Below are 21,130 nucleotides of genomic sequence, written 5' to 3'. Positions count from 1 at the left end.
CCGGCCTCCTGGTGTGTAGTCTGCCTCTCTCAAACAAAAAGCTCCTGTGGCCGTCGTGTCTGGAATGTATGTGTGTATGCCAGTCTTGAGTATTTCAACCCCGGTGAGCACCTGTTATTTGCATATCGTTTACATGAATTCCTACAACATTGACTTTATCTTATCAAGTTTGGGTTCAAATGAAGCGTCTTGACGTGTGGAATATGATTGCGAGGGCGGAATATGTAAGCAATGAAGGTCAGGAGACCACGACGTCTTACAACATGAGAGCTGATGATCACAACTGAGCTCCAGTAAGTGCCACTGTAATGGGCCATTATCTTTACCTACACGTATGGCCGACTAAAGACATTAATTAATTCGTTTACTTGTCCTTATTTAAAAATACTTCAAATCTATGAATAGTGCTGGTTTCCTTAAATCAACGAGAAACAACAGACAGTATCTCGGAATAAAGAGGAAGACATGTTGATAAGTAAGGTACCTTATATATCTACTCACACACTCCGATCACTATTGCAAAGTGGATAATGGATGGTAATTTGTACCAATGAAAATCATTCTCTTCCTTGTTCCAGTAAAGAGTCTCTTTCAATATTTGATGATATGATATACCTTCATTGATATATTTTATAAGAATTCATAATGTTCAGAATGCTTAATCGAAATCTTTATAGATCTTGACGAACTGTTAGTGGATTAACGACATCTGAAAATGACAGTCAAGCGCTGAATCTGGAAATGGAATTTTTCTTTTGAGAGAATAAACGACCATAATGACTGAGACAACTGTATTTTTCTTCTGTACTGTCTAGATTTCGGCTTTTATCCTTAAGTAAAATGTTAAAGTTCTTAGACCAATAACACGTTATATCTGATAAAGTCAACCCAAAGCAGGTAAACAACTATTGTTACCAGCTTTGGGCTGACCTTGCCAGATATGACCTGTTATTGGTCTAAGAACATTTACCATTGTACTTGATAATGGGGTAAAAGCCGAAATCTAAATAGTACAGAAAAAAATAGTAACATAATGTCAAATAACGGTTTATTTTTCAAAAAATACTCCATGACTGTGGCTCAGCACCACTGAAAACTTTTTGGTAATGAGAACTTTGGACGCAATAAATTATATTGACTTTTAAAATGTCACACACTTAAATTTGGCAAAATATGTCTCGCCAACTGTCAGTTTTTGTAACGGATCTCTAAACATTCTCAGTAGGTTCCGTGAAAAGAACTTCTTCACTGGTAAAATTCTCGCTTAAAGTTGTAAAACATGTCCTTCGCAAACTCGCACTGATCGAATCGAATAATAAAAATCAAGGAACAAAATTTAATTTCTCTAAAGCTTTGCTGCTATTCGACCTGGTGGGAATTCGAAACGCCCCAGCAGTACCCAAGAGTGAATCGCACAAGCATCCTGTGTTCTCTCCTTCATAGACGCGCAACAGTTTCCTAGAATTCTCCCAATAAACAGTATGCCAATCGTCTTCCCTGCGACAGTCGTTATAAGCTTATGTGCTCGTTCAGTTTCATGTTGTTTCGCAACCATATGCCGAGTTAAACCTATGAAATCGACATGCCTCAGACAAGTAGCATAGTTCATGAGCCCATGCGAATAGTAAACGGTTGTGAAAATACACTTGACCTCTTAGCAACAAATAATCCTGAGTTAATAACGAGCATCAACACAGGGTTGTCGTAGCGAGATTGAATATTGTAATCCCAAATCCTCGAAAAATAAGCGAAAAATATACCTATTCAGAAAAGCAGATAAAAATTCACTTGACGCCTTCCTGAGAGACAGTCTCCACTCATTCCAAATTAATAACAGAAGTGTTAATTTTTAATGGATTTCCTTTACTTGAGTTCGTGCTTTATTTAGGATTTACGGTGTTCGTTTCTCCAAAATTTATGTCAGTAATTGGTATTTGTTATAATTCGCTTTATTTTTCCGTTGTTCTGTTCTAATTTAATTTCTCCCCGCCCAAAACCCCAACTTTCGTGCGCTTCTCGCGTTTGAATGAATAATCAATAATAGAATTAACGTAATTTTGCAATAGGACGATTTCACCATGCGCTATACTGTAATACAGCTTACGGTTCTCTGTGTCCCTCCACTCGCATAAAGTATGATAATAATTCTAATTAGGCACTAATTTTGTGCACTACTGTTCTTATTTATTTCGGTCATCTTCAACTCGTTTACATGTAATTCGCGCGTAAATAATGATCGCTTTAAATGTGAGTATTATTTTATCTCATGCTATATTCGCTTGTTTACGAGTATGATCCGTACCCTTCATAGATTGCCGATATGTAGCATCTTTGCCTTACGTATGATGTCATTGGTCAAAGCCAATGAGTGGAATCGATCACTAGAATTTATCCAACATCTTGGACCCGTCAAGGCAGTCATAAATGTAAAACAAAAAGCATTCCTTAAAACAGCAGCAAACATCAAACTCAAACCATTATTTGGAGAAATAAAAAATGAATAAAAACGAACAGAAGAGAAAACGAGTTTATAGTAAGCCAAAAACAAGATAATCAGATTACGTAAAAGAAACGTAGCTGTTTACAGTCATGAACACTCTGTGGAAATAACTATAAAATAGGAAGAGGAATAACAGAACAACAAAAGAGAGGGAGCGTCATATAGTAATTCTTCAAAAAGATAATAGAAATATTTTTCTCTGAAGTTTCATTGTTCGTTGAGTGTGGACTAGGTTTTACTTTTGAAGTGAGCATAAATCTGCATCTCTTTCAGTGTATTAAGTAGATATCCCTTAACTGCATTGTAAAGATCTTTCAAGTTATTCGTAGTAGATCCGAGTGGTTATGATGCGTCAGGTGTTGACCAAATATTGATTTATTACGAGACGTACCTGAAGTGTGTTCCTTGTAGCGTATAGTGATGTTCTGATCTGTCTGGTCAATGTACTGTTTGTCACAATCTTCACATAATATTTTATAAACACCGGAATAGAGACAAATAATATTACAGGTTTAAATTGTGTGTTTCAAACTATTCTACAAAAGTTTATTAGTAACAAAGACTATTGCCAATCGGTATTTTTGAACAGTTTATAAATTCTTCCAGCAATTAAACCAGAGTTTATCATTTTGGTAAATTTGCTTTTAGGAGCTGCAAGAGTCTCGTCAGATTGTTGCAATTTACGAAACAAATAATCAGCTTCATTGAGATTAAAACAGATTTAGCAATTGGCTTTGAAATGCTTAGTTCTTTTTGGACTGCATCTAATTCAACAGGTGATTCAAGTATTTGGAGAATCACAAGTCAGAAAAAGGCATTTTATATAGATAGTGATGACACGAAGCTGTATTAACAGTTGTATCAGTGGCAGTCGGCTTCGTGTGAATGGTAAAACAATGTTTACTGTCGCAATTTGGAGTGGTCAGATTTACAAAATTAATAATGCTATTGTAGTTTTCGTGTTCTATTGTAAAAATAAGATTAGGATGAACGTTACTTAAAATGTGAGTGACTCCAACTCGTCTCTGGAACCTCTGTACAGCAACAAAATACCATCAACATCTCTTATAATATGGAATTTTGTCATGATGTGACGACTGTTTTTGAAAAATAATAATTCTATATGATTAATGAAGATGTCAGCTGTGGTACCTCCTACTGAATTGCCTACTGCTAATCCGTCCTTTTGGAAACAGATTTTGCCGTTGTATGAAAAGAAGTTGAAAACCAGAGTATTTTCAAGTAAATCAATGAACTCTTATTTCTGATGTACTCAGAACCCTACTTTGAAGTATATTACTTTTCATAATGGCTATTATTTCCGAGACTGGTTAGTTAGTGTGTAGACTTATAATATATAATGAAGGAAATCTTGCATTGCCATTAATATCGATGTTATAGACTGACTGTACCAGTTCATAGCACTCCCGTATCCTAAAATTCTCTTCAGGAACGTAAAAAAATTTTCAAAATATGATTGAATTTTTTGCTTAGGTTGTGCAATAGAAAATTCATATTATTAGCAGTTGGATGAATTGGTACGTTAGGTTTATGTGTCTTTAATTGGGATCTTAATTTAGGAAATCCAAGACAAATGTTCTAAAAATTTACAGAAGCAGAAGTGGTTATACGGGTAATCGACCACTGCACACAGATATTGTAGTAAAGATTCTTCGCGAAAACAGACGAGTAAGGCATGATACAGGGAAATTGACAAATCGTAACAGACCTCTTCTCCATGCTAGTCCATCCTATGCAAGCCTCTTCATCAAATAACTACCGCTACCTACATCTGTTTGAACCTGCTTGCTGTGTTCACCTCGTAGTCTCTCTGTTCAATTTTTACCCTCCGTGCCCTCCTCCCCGTCACCTGTACTTCCCACCAGTACTAAATAGATGATTCCTTGGTGACTCAGAATGTACCATATCAACTGTTCGCTTCTTTTAATCAAGTAGTGCCACAGATTTCTTTTCTCCCCAAATCTACACTCCTGGAAATGGAAAAAAGAACACAATGACACCGGTGTGTCAGACCCATCATACTTGCTCTGGACACTGCGAGAGGGCTGTACAAGCAATGATCACACGCACGGCACAGCGGACACACCAGGAACCACGGTGTTGGCCGTCGAATGGCGCTAGCTGCGCGGCATTTGTGCACCGCCGCCGTCAGTGTCAGCCAGTTTGCCGTGGCATACGGAGCTCCATCGCAGTCTTTAACACTGGTAGCATGCCGCGACAGCGTGGACGTGAACCGTATGTGCAGTTGACGGACTTTGAGCGAGGGCGTATAGTGGGCATGCGGGAGGCCGGGTGGACGTACCGCCGAATTGCTCAACACGTGGGGCGTGAGGTCTCCACAGTACATCGATGTTGTCGCCAGTGGTCGGCGGAAGGTGCACGTGCCCGTCGACCTGGGACCGGACCGCAGCGACGCACGGATGCACGCCAAGACCGTAGGATCCTACGCAGTGCCGTAGGGGACCGCACCGCCACTTCCCAGCAAATTAGGGACACTGTTGCTCCTGGGGTATCGGCGAGGACCATTCGCAACCGTCTCCATGAAGCTGGGCTACGGTCCCGCACACCGTTAGGCCGTCTTCCGCTCACGCCCCAACATCGTGCAGCCCGCCTCCAGTGGTGTCGCGACAGGCGTGAATGGAGGGACGAATGGAGACGTGTCGTCTTCAGCGATGAGAGTCGCTTCTGCCTTGGTGCCAATGATGGTCGTATACGTGTTTGGCGCCGTGCAGGTGAGCGCCACAATCAGGACTGCATACGACCGAGGCACACAGGGCCAACACCCGGCATCATGGTGTGGGGAGCGATCTCCTACACTGGCCGTACACCACTGGTGATCGTCGAGGGGACACTGAATAGTGCACGGTACATCCAAACCGTCATCGAACCCATCGTTCTACCATTCCTAGACCGGCAAGGGAACTTGCTGTTCCAACAGGACAATGCATGTCCGCATGTATCCCATGCCACCCAACGTGCTCTAGAAGGTGTAAGTCAACTACCCTGGCCAGCAAGATCTCCGGATCTGTCCTCCATTGACCATGTTTGGGACTGGATGAAGCGTCGTCTCACGCGGTCTGCACGTCCAGCACGAACGCTGGTCCAACTGAGGCGCCAGGTGGAAATGGCATGGCAAGCCGTTCCACAGGACTACATCCAGCATCTCTACGATCGTCTCCATGGGAGAATAGCAGGCTGCATTGCTGCGAAAGGTGGATATACACTGTACTAGTGCCGACATTGTGCATGCTCTGTTGCCTGTGTCTATGTGCCTGTGGTGCTGTCAGTGTGATCATGTGATGTATCTGACCCCAGGAATGTGTCAATAAAGTTTCCCCTTCCTGGGACAATGAATTCACGGTGTTCTTATTTCAATTTCCAGGAGTGTATTTACTACCTCGTCATTTTTTACTTGATATAATCATATAATCTTCAGCATTCTTCTATAGGAACCTATTTTAAAATCTTCCATTCTCTTCTTGTCTGAACACCTTTTAGTCCACTTTCACGCATGACTACATTCCAGACAAATACCTTCACGAAAGTCATGTTTACACACACATTTATATTAGATGTTAAGAAATTTCTGATTTTGGGATAAGCTTCGCTGCAGTTATCCATCTCAACATTTTGGTCCTAGAAGCGCCAGTTGGTCCGACTGACCGCCGTGACATCTTCCGCCAATGGTGTCATCAGTGCGGTATGAATTGGGCATGTGGTCTGCACATCGTCCTCGCAGCCGTTATCGGGTTTCTTGAACTTGAAACCGCCACCAGTCGATCTAGCAGCTCCTCAGTTCGGCTCAAGAGCCTGAGAGCAAGCCGTAGAGTCCTCCCACCAAGGAAAAATCCACGGCAGTACCAGTAATCAAGCCTGGGGCACACACCAGGCATTCAGCTGCTAGCCACTCAGCTACGGGGGCGGACTTTGTTTGATATAGCCAGTCTGAATTTTACACTATGTGATTAAAAGTGCTCGGACACCTGGCTGAAAATGACTTACAAGTTTGTGGTGCCCTCCATCGGTAATGCTGGAATTCATATGCTTTTAGACCACCCTTAGCCTTGATGACAGCTTCCACTCTCACAGGCATACGTTCAATCAGGTGCTGGAAGGTTTCTTGGGGAAAGGCAGCCCATTCTTCTAGGAGTGCTGCACTGAGGAGAGGTGTCGATATCGCTCGGTGAGGCCTGGCATGAAGTCGGCGTTCCTAAACATTCCAAAGGTGTTCCATGGGATTCAGGTCAGGACTCTGTGCAGGCCAGTCCATCACAGGGGTATTATTGTCGTGTAACCACTCCACCACAGGCAGTACATTATAAACAAGTGCTAGCCATCCGCAGTGGCCGAGCGGTTCTAGGCGCTTCATTACGGAACCAAGCGGCTGCTACGGTCGCAGGTTCGTATCCTGCCTCGGGCATGGATGTGTGTGATGTCTTTAGGTTAGTCTAGGCGACTGATGACCTCAGCTGTTAAGTCCCATAGTGCTTGGGCCATTTGAACCATTTAAACAGATGCTTGTCGTGTTGAAAGATGCAGTCACCATACCCGAATTGCTCTTCAACAGTGGGAAGCAAGAAGGTGCTTGAAACATCAATGTAGGCTTGTGCTGTGAAAGTGACATTCAAAACAACAAGGGGTGCAAGACCCCTCCATGAAAAACACGACCACGCCATAACACCACCGCCTCAGAATTTTATTGTTGGCACTACACACGCTGGCAGATGACATTCACTGGAGATTAGCCATACCCACACCCTGCCATCGGATCACCAAATTGTGTACCGGATTCGTTACTCCACACAACATTTTCCATTGTTCAATCGTCCAAATTTTACGTTCCTTACATCAAGTGAGGCGTTGTTTGGCATTTACCGGCGTAATGTATGGCTTATGAGCAGGTGCTCGACCATCAAATTCAATTTTTTCTCACCCCCCGCCTAACTGTCGTAGTATTTGCAGTGGTTCCTGATGCAGTTCGAAATTCGTGTGTGATGGTCTGAACAGATGTCTGCCTATTACACATCACGACCCTCTTCAACTGTCGGCGGTCTCTGTTAGTCAACAGGCGAGGTCGGCCTGTACGTTTTTGTGCTGTACGAGTCCCTTCACGTTTCCACTTCACTATCACATCGGAAACATTGGACCTAAAGATGTTCAGGTGTGTGGAAATCTCGTGTACAGGCGTGTGACACAAGGTACACCCAATCACCTAACCACGTTCGAAGTTCGTGAGTACCGCGGAGCGCCCCATTCTGCTCTTTCACTATGTTTAATGACTACTGAAGTCGCTGATATGGAGTACCTGACAGTAGGCGGCAGCATAATACACCTAATATGAAAAGTGTGTGTTTTAGGAAGTGTCCGGATACTTTTGATCAAATAGTGTATCTTGTCTCTGCTCCGACCCTCATCAGTTACTTTTCTGCCCAAACAGCAAAACAAACCTTCTACTGTACCAGACAAAATCGTGATGGCGCGGCTGTCACATACATGTAGCCGGCCTTCGTGGCAGAGCGGTACTAGGCGCTTCAGTTCGGAATCATACCGCGAGTCCCGGTATGGCACAAGTTTTCAACTTTCGCAGTCGCATAATGACAATGTCACGTGCGGCTAGCCGTCACGATTTCCCACCTATCCTTTCTCTTTTCTTCCTACATTTCATGTTACATGTAGTACTAACTGATTTGATTCGACTAAAGTCCATTAGCATTGTATTGTTTTAATTAATATTCATATTTTATCCTACGTTCTACATCTACATCTGCGTCTACATCTACATACATACTCCGCCAGCCACCGCACGGTACGTGGCTGAGAGTACCCTGTACTACAAATTGTCGTTTCCATTCGTGTTCCACACGCAAATAGGGTGAGGAAAAAACTACTGTCTACATGCCTCCTTATGAGCCCTAACTTCTCGTATCATTTCTTCGTGATCCTTACGTGTAATGTACGTTGGCGGTGGTAGAATTATTCAACAGTTAGCTTCAAAATCCGGTTCTCTAAATGTTCTTAATTGTGTTTGTCAACAAGAAAGTAGCCTCCATCCAGGGATTCGCATTTGAGTTCAAGAAGCGTCTCCGTAACAGTTATGTGTTGCTCGAATCTCCCGGTAACAAATCTGAATTATTTCGATGTCTTCCTTCAATACGACCAGGTACGTATCCCAAACACTCGAGCAGTATTCAAGAATAGGTCGCACCATTGTCCTGTATGGGATCTCCTTTACAGGTGAACTACTCATTCCTAAAATTCTCCCAATAAACCGAAATCGACCATTTGACTTCCCTACCACAGTTCTCACATGCTCTTTCCACCTCATATCGCTATGCAACGTTGCGCCCAGATACTTAAACGACTTGATTACGTCAAGCAGGACACCAGTAATACTGTATCCGAACACTACAAGTTTGATCTTCCTAGTCATCTGTATTATCCTATATTTTTTCACATTTAGGGCTAGCTGCCATTTATCACGCCAGGTGGAAATTTTGTCTAAGTCGTCTTGTATCTTCCCACAGTCACTCAACTTCGACACCTTACCGTACACCACGGCATGATCAGCGAACTACCGCAGACTGCTGCCCACCCTGTCCGCGAAATTATTTATGTACACTTCTGGCCATTAAAATTACTACACCAAGAAGAAATGAAGATGATAAACGGGTATTCATTGGACAAATACATTATGCTAGAATTGACATTTGATAACATTTTCACGCAATTTGGGTGCATAGATCCTGAGAAATCGGAACCCAAAACAACCACCTCCGGCCGTAACAACGGCCTTGATACGCCTGGGCATTGAGTCAAACACAGCTTGGATGGCATGTACAGGTACAGCTGCCCATGCAGCTTCAACACGATACCACAGTTCATCAAGAGTAGTGACTGGCGTATTGTGACGAGCCAGTTGCTCGGCCACCATTGACCAGACGTTTTCAGTTGGTGAGAGATCTGGAGAATGTGCTGGCCAGGGCAGCAGTGGAACATTTTCTGTATCCAGAAAGGCCCGTACAGGACCAACATGCGGTCGTGCATTAACCTGCTGAAATATAGGGTTTCGCAGGGACCGAATGAGGGGTAGAGCTACGGGTCGTAACATATCTGAAATGTAACGTCCACTGTTCAAAGTGTCGTCAATGCGAACAAGAGGTGACCGAGACGTGTAACCAATGGCACCCCATACCATCACGCCGGGTGATACGTCAGTATGGCGATGACGAATACACGCTTCCAATGTGCGTTCACCGCGATGACGCCAAACACGGATGCGACCATCATGATGCTGTAAACAGAACCTGGATTCATCCGAAAAAATGACGTTTTGCCATTCGTGCAGCCAGGTTCGCCGTTCAGTACACCATCGCAGGCGCTCCGCTCTGTGATGCAGCGTCAAGGGTAACCGCAGCCACGGTCTCCGAGCTGATAGTCCATGCTGCTGCAAACGTCGTCGAACTGTTCGTGCAGATGGTTGTTGTCTTGCAAACGTCCCCATCTGTTGACTCCGGGATCGAGACGTGGTTGCACGATCCGTTACAGCCATGCGGATAAGATGCTTGTCATCTCGACTGCTAGTGATACGAAGCCTTTGTCATCCAGCACGGCGTTCCGTATAACCCCCCTGAACCCACCAATTCCATATTCTGCCAACAGTCATTGGATCTCGACCAACGCAAGCAGCAATGTCGTGATACGATAAACCGCATTCGCGATAGGCTACAATCCGACCTTTATCAAAGTCAAAAACATGATGGTACGCATTTTTCCTCCTTACACGAGGCATCACAACAACGTTTCACCAGGCAACACCGGTCAACTGCTGTTTGTGTATGAGAAATCGGTTGGAAACTTTCCTCATGTCAGTACGTTGTAGGTGTCGCCACCGGCACCAACCTTGTGTGAATGCTCTGAAAAGTTAATCATTTACATATCACAGCATCTTCTTCCTGTCGGTTAAATTTCGCGTCTGTAGCACTTCGTGGTGTAGCAAGTTTAATGGCCAGTAGTGTATATTTTTCCACATTTAGGGCTAGATGCCATTCATCACGCCAGCTGAAAATTTCGTCTAAGTTGTCTTGTATCTTCCCACAGTCACTCAACTTCGACACCTTACCGTACACCACGGCATCAATAGCGGACTACCGCAGACTGCTGCCCACCCTGTCCAACAAATAATTTATATATGAAACGAGCAACAGATGTTCCAACACACACACACACAAGCGGCAGTTCTGACGGTACCCTTGCCCCTGATGGACACTCGCCGTTGAGAGCAAGATACTAGCTTCTATTATTTAAGAAGTCTACGAGCCACTCGCATATCTGTGAAGTTATTCCATAGGCTCGTACTTGCTTTAACAACCTTCAAGATACTATCTGTCCCACTCAGCTATGCTTCCAAGCCCTTCTCTGCCTCTAACACATATAGTAACTCAAGGTTTTTTTTTTCTCCATGAACTTTTATTCCTTCTGTAAACTTTTCTTTGGTTCCCCTTTCCGCCTGCTCAGTACACAGATTGATTATAACCGATGTTGTTGTTGTGGTCTTCAGTCCTGAGACTGATTTGATGCAGCTCTCCGTGCTAGTCTATCCTGTGCAAGCTTCTTCATCTCCCAGTACTTACTGCAACCTACATCCTTCTGAATCTGCTTAGTGTATTCATCTCTTGGTCTCCCTCCACGATTTTTACCCTCCACGCTGCCCTCCAATGCTAAATTTGTGACCCCTTGGTGCCTCAGAACATGTCCGACCAACCGCTCCCTTCTTCTTGTCAAGTTATGCGACAAACTCCTCTTCTCTCCAATTCTATTCAATACCTCCTCATTAGTTATGTGATCTACCCTGAAAGGTCTCTGTTGGATTAGTTTCATGTTAATTTCTTAAATGTGTTGGTATTTACGGCATCAATTCCTCTTCTAAATTTACTGTGGTGTTTGTGACTATCTGGGAGTAGAATGAGCAGTTTAACGTGTTAGTTTTACACATAAGCAAGAACGATCTGTCACACTACTACACTGTAAAACACAGTTTATATGTAATTCATGTGACACAGTCTCATACGGAACCTACATCCGCTTTCTTTTATATACTGTATATGATAAGATACTGTCATCCCTCTTCCCTTCTGTGTGAAAGGATGAATGAGCAAATGTATTTCTAGTTGCATGCTTGATGGTAGCAGAGAAGCCTGTCTGCTAGAGAACAGTAGGACCAACCTCGGAACAGGTAGCTACGCTTTCTAAAAGCAGAGAGGTTTCTATTCTTAATACGGTCCTGTCCGTCCCTTGTCATGTTGGTATAGGAAGCTGCCTCTCTGGTCACTTCCGTTTATATCTGTTAAGCACCCTCGGTAGGGGCCCAGGCCAGTCTGTCCGCGGCGAGCATCTGAAGTGGTAAGGTCTCCGGCTAAGCGCATCTCTGCTAAGTCCGTAGGGCAATGGATTTCTTAAGTTCAGCCTAACTGAAATTTTAATCACCTTTATTTCAGGTTTAGATCTAAAATCTCTAATGTTATCTTAAATTGCAACGCAGTGTAATTCGAGTGTGAAGTTGATAATATCTTCCGGTAGTTGCTTTGTCACTACTTTGTGAGTAAAGTGGAACCACGTGTTGATCAGTAACTCTAACTAAGATCATCAATCTTAAATGCGAATGTGCGTGAGATTATAACGTCTCGTCTTGACAATATTTTTCAATATAGCAACTTTTCTTTATGTTCAGCCCACGTGGAGCGTACTTTGTGAGACCAGTACCACGTGCTTATACAATTGTTTGACCCATCAAGTTAATAGTAAGACGACAGTAACCAGTTCGAGGTTTTTCTTTTGTAACTTGTGTTTCGAAGTAATTTATTTTAATCATCAAAATTATTGTGGAGTTACACTCTTTGTGTAAACCAAGTTGACCACGCGAAGCATGTAGTGTAATCATCAAAGTAGCCCTCAGCTATTCGTTTCGAGAAGATTTCACAGAGAGTTAGTACGAATTTAGTATACCAGTGTGTGGTAATTTCATGACGGACAGGATTGGTTAATTTCCTCTTGCATATGTTTCAACCTTCTTCATGTGTTGTTTTATGAATGCAGTGTTGTATGCAGTCTACCAATCTTGGGTCCATATTTGATGTGTTCCATAAGATTACAAACTCATATTTTCACAATGCTAAATAAGGCACCAGTTTAGTTATGAATCAAGTTTAATATGCTGAAATTTTAACGGAACAATGATCAATGTTAAAATAAATGTGTAAATATAAACTGATTTATTTCTTTTTACTTAAATTGTCTTTATATATATATATATATATATATATATATATATATATATATATATATATATACGAGTATATTACCGGTTATCGTAAGATGAGTACTAAAAGTTTATAATTAATGTTAGTCTGGTTGGGAATTTGGTAAGCTAGACTGTATACCTGGTGAAACAGTTGCTCAGTAATGCAAGGTTAACTTCCCCAGATAGCTCACAGCTTTTAACCCGCTTTTATTGTCTTGAATAACAGCACCGCTTTCAGAACAAACTAATGCAACAACATTACAACCCATCTAATCTTCAGCATTCTTGTGTAGCACCAAATTTCGATAACCGATAGAGTTGGGTAATCTGGAATGAGGTATGGAGTCAGACGCTACATCCTACTCCGGCGCTGGCGGCACCATCAGTACTGCGGTAGAGAGCTTGCTCAGATACGGCCGATGTGGATCTTGGAGCGGAGACCTCCCGCCGGCCGTTGTAGGTGCGTGGTGGAATCTGCAGCTGGGGGCGTGGCCGGGTCGGGTGGCCGCCGCTCCACGACGACAGCCAAATTGCGCGCGCCCCGCCCACCTCCCCTGCCTGGTGGTCGGTGCGTCCACAAAAAGCCACGTCGGCGGGACCCGTAATTACCGCTGTTAGCGGCCAGCCAGATACGGCGGCCGGCGCTGGGATTCCGCCCGCAGGTCGGCCTTTCCGGAAAAACTCTGAGAATATTGCCGGGTGCCCGGCGCCGGCTGTCAGCGGGCCGACGGCTTCATACGCGGCGCTGACGGGTTGCGGGTGGCCGCCGCGGCGCGCCGACGTCCCGCTGACGTTAATCACGGGGCAGCGGGGAGACCTCTCCTGCCGTTACGTCTGCGCTCCCATTACACTTACCCGGCTCAAATTAAGATGGACGGCCTCGTAGGTCACCGTTTACATTATCTCGGCGAGCGCCGATAGAAGGCCGATTTTTGTAAAAACACTCGATCTCCACTTATAAAAGAATGCACGAATACGTCTTTTTGTCCGATAACTACTTTTCTCGTGAATTATCTCAAAAACTTTTAATATTAGGTTAGCGCAAAAGTTCGTAGCGTTTTTATTTTGCGTACTGGTGTTCCAGTTGCAATGGGTTAATTTATAGATTGTCATTTTTTATTCGTTGCTACAAGGGTAATTCAAATGAAAACCTTAAAAGATTAGATTAGATTAGATTAGATTATTCATTCCGTAGAACCATAAAAGAGGGAATCCTCCTGGGTGTTTAACATGTCAGATAAACGCATTACAAAAACGTAATTAGAAAAACTTGAGTTTCATTAATTTTAATGATCCTCAGTCAATAAACAGTAACATTATGTATATTAATTAAATTTAAACTTCTAATATTTACAGGTTTAATACTTACATCTGCTTTCATTACATCCATCATTCAGACATTTGCTAGTTTCTTGGCTATTACAACAAAGTATTGTCAAAAATTAAAGTAAATTATTCATTTCAGTGATCCTCAGTTAAGAACAGTCAGATTATCTACAAGATTTAAAATTAAACTTCCACTATTTACAGACTTAAGACTTAGATCTGCTTTCCATACATCCATCATTCACATAGTAGGTAGTTACAACCAAGTATTGTCAGAGACTAAAGTATAATAAATTTTCATTAAAATGGTCTACCACACTTGTTGAGAAACTCATGGATGGAATAGAAGGAGTTGGCCACCAAAAATTCTTTTAAATTATGTTTAAATTGTGCCTTGTCTGAAACAAATCTCTTAATGGTTGCTGGTAACTTATTGAAAATATGCGTTGCTGAATACTGGATTCCTTTCTGGCCAAGAGTAAGTGATTTTAAATCTTTATGTATATCGTTCTTTTTCCTAGTGTTGATACTGTGTACTAAGCAGTTAGTTGGAAAAAGAGATGTATTATTTACAACAAACTTCATTAAGGAATAAATATACTGAGAAGCTGTCGTTAATATGCCAAATTCTTTGAACAGGTTTCGACATGATGTTGTTGGATTTACACTACTTATTACTCTTATTATACGCTTCTGTACTCTAAAAGTTTTTTCTCTGTTTGTGGAGTTACCCCAAAATATGATACCGTATGACATAATGGAGTGAAAACAAGCAAAAAAGTGACACAATATTTTTAATTGTAACAATAAACAAAAAACTTACACTGATAAGCCGAAACATTATTAGCACTGCCCACTGTGACGTTGGATGCCGCCTGGTGGCGTTGCGGGCACGTGACGCGGTACAAAAAATATGTAAGCTGAGCAGACACGGACGGGGGATCACCCCATCGAAGATATGGACTGCAAATGGGGAAATCCATTGAGATAAGTGACTTTGACAAAGGGCAGATTATTGTTACGCAGAGCCTGCGCACGAGTATCTCGGAAACAGCGAAGCTGGTTGAATGTTCACGTGCTACTGTCGTGAGCGTCTAAGGCAAGAGATACGACGGTGAAACTACCACTAGGTGCCAAGTGGCTGAACATCCACGACCCTTCACAGAACGTGGTTCAAATGGTTCAAATGCCTCTAAGCACTATGGGACTTAACTGCTGAGGTAATCAGTCCCCTAGAACTTAGAACTACTTAAACCTAACTAACCTAAGGACATCACACACACCCATGCCCGAGGCAGGATTCGAACCTGCGCCCGTTGCGGTCGCGCAGTTCCAGAACGTTGCGCCTAGAACCGCTCGGCCACACCGACCGGCCCAGAACGTGGTCCTCGGAGGCTTGTCTGCTCTGCAAAGTAGGATAGATGGTGCTCTGTGGCACGTCTGGCGAAAGAGCACAATGCTTGTGCACGCACAAGTGTTGCGGAGCGCAGCGCTCATCGTACATTGTTGTAATATGTAAACGTCGTGTGACTAGGGCCTCTCGACGGGTAGATAGTTAGCAGGGTGTAAGTCTTTCGATTTGACGCCACTGCGGCGACTTGCGCGTCGATGGGGGTGTGATAATGATGATAAGGACAACACAACACCCAGTCCCTGTGTGAAGAAAATCTCCGACCCAGCCGGGAATCGAACCCGGGCCCTTAGAAATGACATTCTGTCGCGCTGACCACTCAGCTACCGAGGGCGGACATCGTACATTGTTGAACATGGATTCCTCAACAGACCATCACAATGTCTTCACATGTTGACCCAACGACATCAATGACGATTGCAGTAGGCACGGGACCATCGGGATGGGACCATCGATCAATGGAAACGTGTCGGTTCTTCGTGTGAATCACATTTTTGCTACAACGGGCCGATGGTCATTTCCAGAAACGCCGTCATCGATTTGAATGGCGGCTCGAAACGTGCAGCGCGCCACGGATGCAGACTGGTGGGAACAGTAACATGCTGCGGGAGGTATTGAAAAAATAGCTCAAATGGCTCTGAGCACTGAGTGTCGTCCTAACTGCCGTCTGCTTCACGTCTGCTGTGCAGCGAGCTACCTTAATTTAAGTATTAACTGTATTTTTCTTACTTGTCACTTCTTCTTCCGTGTGTTTTTGCTTTTAGGAAGCTTTAATTGTCGAGTGCTAGTAATAGTGTTCCATAGATTTCGTGCTTGTTTTGAATACAGTCAGAGAGCATCCCTTTATTCAACCATAGTGCCAGTAGTGCTAGTGTTTGTTCAATACAGTCCAGAAACAGGTAGTGCTATTTTCATTGTTTTCTACAAGAAGTGGCTAACAATCACAGTTTAGTCAACAATCAGCCGCCTTTAGTGAATTAGCAGTCTAGTTAAAAGTTGATTAACTCTCTACAGTAAATTGATTTCTTAGGATGGATAGGATGTGTGACTGCTGTGTACGGACGCAGGAGGAGCTGGCCACTGTGTGAGCGTGTTGATGGCCACGGTCAGCCGTCTTCAGGCTGCTGCCTCGGAGTGTAGCGGCAGTGGGGAGTCTGGTGCGTCGCATGGTACACCCCAGGTGTTACATGATTCACCCACTGTCCCTGCTGCCGAGACATCTTCGCGGGTACGGGGCGCGCTTGGGCTACCCTCTCCCCAAGGGGAGTGGCGGGTTCAGCGGCGTTCGCGGCGTACGAGGCGGAGGGTAAATGTGGAGGCTGGCCATGTGGCATCGCCCGCTCTGCCTGTGAGTGGGCATGTGGCTGCTCTTTCAGCAAGGTCCGAGCAGGCACACGGGGGAGGGGTTTATTAGTTATTGGGAGCTCCAACGTTAGGCGGGTGATGGAGCCCCTTGGGAAAATAGCTGAATGGTCGGGGAAGAAGGCCAGTGTTCACTCTGTCTGCTTGCCTGGGAGTCTCATCCGAGATGTGGAGGAGGCCCTGCCGGCGGCGATAGAGAGCACTGGGTGCACCCGACTGCAAATTGTTGCTCCTGCCGTCTGGGTTCAGAGGTCATCCTCAGTTCGTACAGGCGGTTGGCGGAATGGGTGAAGGCGGAAAGCCTCGCTCGCGGGGTGGAATCAGAGCTAAATATTTGTAGAATCGTTCCCAGAACCGATTGCGGTCCTCTGGTTTGGAGCCGAGTGGAAGGCTTAAACCAGAGGCTCAGACGATTCTGCGGAGATCTGGGGTGCAAATTTCTCGACCTCCGCTATCGGGTGGAGAAATGTAGGGTCCCCCTGAATAGGTCAGGCGTGCACTACACGCCGGAAGCGGCTACAAGGGTAGCGGAGTACGTGAGGAGTGCACATGGGGGTTTTTTAGGTTAGAGAATTCCCTCCCTAGGCCCGACAAGATGCCTCCTGAGACGCGGCAAGGTAGGAGTAGGCAAAATGCAACAGGAAATAACAATATTAATGAGCTAGTAGTAAACTGCAGGAGCGTCTATAGAAAGGTCCCAGAACTGCTCTCATTAATAAACGGTGACAACGCCCATGTAGTACTAGGGACAGAAAGTTGGCTGAAACCAGACGTAAACAGTAATGAAATCCTAAACTCAGATTGGAATGTATACCGCAGAGACAGGCTGGACAGTGAAGGGGGAGGCGTGTTTATAGCGATAAGAAGTGCAATAGTATCGAAGGTAATTGACGGAGATCCGAAGTATGAAATAATTTGGGTGAAGGTCACGGTTAAAGCAGGCTCAGACATGGTAATTGGATGTCTCTATAGGCCCCCTGGCTCAGCAGCTGTTGTGGCTGAGCACCTGAAGGATAATTTAGAAAATATTTCAAGTAGATTTCCCCACTATGTTATAGTTCTGGGTGGAGATTTTATTTTGCCGGATATAGACTGGGAGACTCAAACGTTCATAACGGGTGGCAGGGACAAAGAATCCAGTGAAATTTTTTTAAGTGCTTTATCTGAGAACTACCTTGAGCAGTTAAACAGAGAACCGACTCGTGGCGATAACATATTAGACCTTCTGGTGACAAACAGACCCGAACTATTTGAAACAGTTAACGCAGAACAGGGAATCAGCGATCATAAAGCGGTTACGGTATCGATGATTTCAGCTGTAAATAGAAATATTAAAAAAGGTAGGAAGATTTTTCTGTTTAGTAAAAGTGACAAAAAGCAGATTGCAGAGTACCTGACGGCTCAACACAAAAGTTTTGTCTCAAGTACAGATAGTGTTGAGGATCAGTGGACAAAATTCAAAACCATCGTACAATATGCGTTAGATGAGTATGTGCCAAGCAAGATCGTAAGAGATGGAAAAGAGCCACCTTGGTACAACAACTGAGTTAGAAAAGTGCTGCGAAAGCAAAGGGAACTTCACAGCAAACATAAACATAGCCAAAGCCCTGCAGACAAACAAAAACTACGCGAAGCGAAATGTAGTGTGAGGAGGGCTATGCGAGAGGCGTTCAATGAATTCGAAAGTAATGTTCTATGTACTGACTTGGCAGAAAATCCTAAGAAATTTTGGTCTTATGTCAAAGCGGTAGGTGGAACAAAACAAAATGTCCAGACACTCTGTGACCAAAATGGTACTGAAACAGAGGATGGCAGACTAAAGGCCGAAATACTAGATGTCTTTTTCCAAAGCTGTTTCACAGAGGAAGACTGCACTGTAGTTCCTTCTCTAGATTGTCGTACAGATGACAAAATGGTAGATATCGAAATAGACGACAGAGGGATAGAGATACAATTAAAATCGCTCAAAAGAGGAAAGGCCGCTGGACCTGATGGGATACCAGTTCGATTTTACACAGAGTACGCGAAGGAACTTGCCCCCCTTCTTGCAGTAGTGTACCGTAGGTCTCTAGAAGAGCGTAGCGTTCCAAAGGATTGGAAAAGGGCACCACAGGTCATCCCCGTTTTCAAGAAGCGACGTCGAACAGATGTGCAGAACTATAGACCTATATCTCAAACGTCGATCAGTTGTAGAATTTTGGAACAAGTATTATGTTCGAGTATAATGACATTTCTGGAGACTAGAAATCTACTCTGTAGGAATCAGCACAGTTTTCGAAAAAGACGGTCGTGTGAAACCCAGCTCGCGCTATTCGTCCACGAGACTCAGAGGGCCGTAGACACGGGTTCACAGGTAGACGCCGTGTTTCTTGACTTCCGCAAGGCGTTCGATACAGTTCCCCACAGTCGTTTAATGAACAAAGTAAGAGCATATGGACTATCAGACCAATTGTGTGATAGGATTGAAGAGTTCCTAGATAACAGAACGCAGCATGTCATTCTCAATGGAGAGAAGTCTTCCGTAGTAAGAGTGGTTTCAGGTGTGCCGCAGGGGAGTGTCATAGGACCGTTGCTACTCACAATATACATAAATGATCTTGCGGATGACATCGGAAGTTCACTGAGGCTTTTTGCAAATGATGCTGTGGTGTATCGAGAGGTTGTAACAATGGAAAATTGTACTTAAATGCAGGAGGATCTGCAGCGAATTGACGCATGGTGCAGGGATTGGCAATTCAATCTCAATGTAGACAAGTGTAATGTACTGCGAATGCATAGAAAGATAGATCCCTTATCATTTAGCTACAAAATAGCAGGTCAGCAACTGGAAGCAGTTAATTCCATAAACTATCTGGGAGTACGCATTAGGAGTGATTTAAAATGGAATGATCATATAAAGTTGATCGTCGGTAGAGCAGATGCCAGACTGAGATTCATTGGAAGAATCCTAAGGAAATGCAATCCGAAAATAAGTAGGTTACAGTATGCTTGTACGCCCACTGCTTGAATACTGCTCAGCAGTGTGGGATCCGCACCAGATAGGGTTGATAGAAGATCCAACGGAGAGCAGCGCGCTTCGTTACAGGATCATTTAGTAAACGCGAAAGCGTTACGGAGATGATAGATAAACTCCAGTGGAAGACTCTGCAGGAGAGACGCTCAGTAGCTCGGTACGGGCTTTTGTTAAAGTTTCGAGAACATACCTTTACCGAAGAGTCAAGCAGTATATTGCTCCCTCCTACGTATATCTCGCGAAGAGACCATCAGGATAAAATCAGAGAGATTTGAGCCCACACAGAAGCATACCGACAATCCTTCTTTCCACGAACAATACGAGACTGGAATAGAAGGGAGAACCGATAGAGGTACTCAGGGTACCCTCCGTCACACATCGTCAGGTGGCTTGCGGAGTATGGATGTAGATGTAGATGTAGATGTATGGGACTTAACACCTGAGGTCATCAGTCCCCTAGAACTTAGAACCACTTAAACCTAACTAACCTAAGGACATCACACACGTCCATGCCCGAGGCAGGATTCGAACCTGCGATCGTAGCGGTCGCGCGCGGGAGGTATTCTCCTGCGCTTGCATAGGACCTGTGGTAGTAATCAAAGATACAATGGCAGTTGCGAACCACCTACATCCCTTCATGTTTGATGTCTTCCCCGACGGCGATGTCATCTTTCAGCAGAATACTTGTCCGTGCCTCGGAGGCAGAACCATGCAACACCGGTTTGAAGAGCATTGTAGAGAACTGACGTAGATGTCTCAGCGACGAAATTCGATTGACGTAAATCCTATGGAACACATCTGGGTCGCTATCGGACACCTTCACGGCATACGCAGATCACCGGTCCGTTATTTAAGCTAATTAAATCACCCATGCACAGACATCTTGTGCCACATACCTCCATAAACCACCAACAAATTGTCTGAGTCCTGATAAGAAGAATCAGTGATGTACTTCGTTTCAGAGGTGGACAAACAAGCTATTAAGTAGATTGTCATAATGCTTTGGCTCATCAGTCTAATGTCATTTTTCGACATAGTCTCTCCGACGTTGAATGCACCTATTCCACCGCTTCGGAAGTGCATAGGTTCCGTGATGAAAGAATTCTTTTGGTCGTGTGTGCAGCCAGTCGTGGACCGTGGCTTTCACCTCTTTGTCACTTCTTAAATGCCTGCCTTCCATTGCTTCTTTGATTGCGCCGT

The sequence above is a fragment of the Schistocerca serialis genome, chromosome 2 (assembly GCF_023864345.2).
Source record: "Schistocerca serialis cubense isolate TAMUIC-IGC-003099 chromosome 2, iqSchSeri2.2, whole genome shotgun sequence".
Taxonomy (NCBI): Eukaryota; Metazoa; Arthropoda; class Insecta; order Orthoptera; family Acrididae; genus Schistocerca; species Schistocerca serialis.
This window is presented reverse-complemented; position numbering follows the sequence as displayed.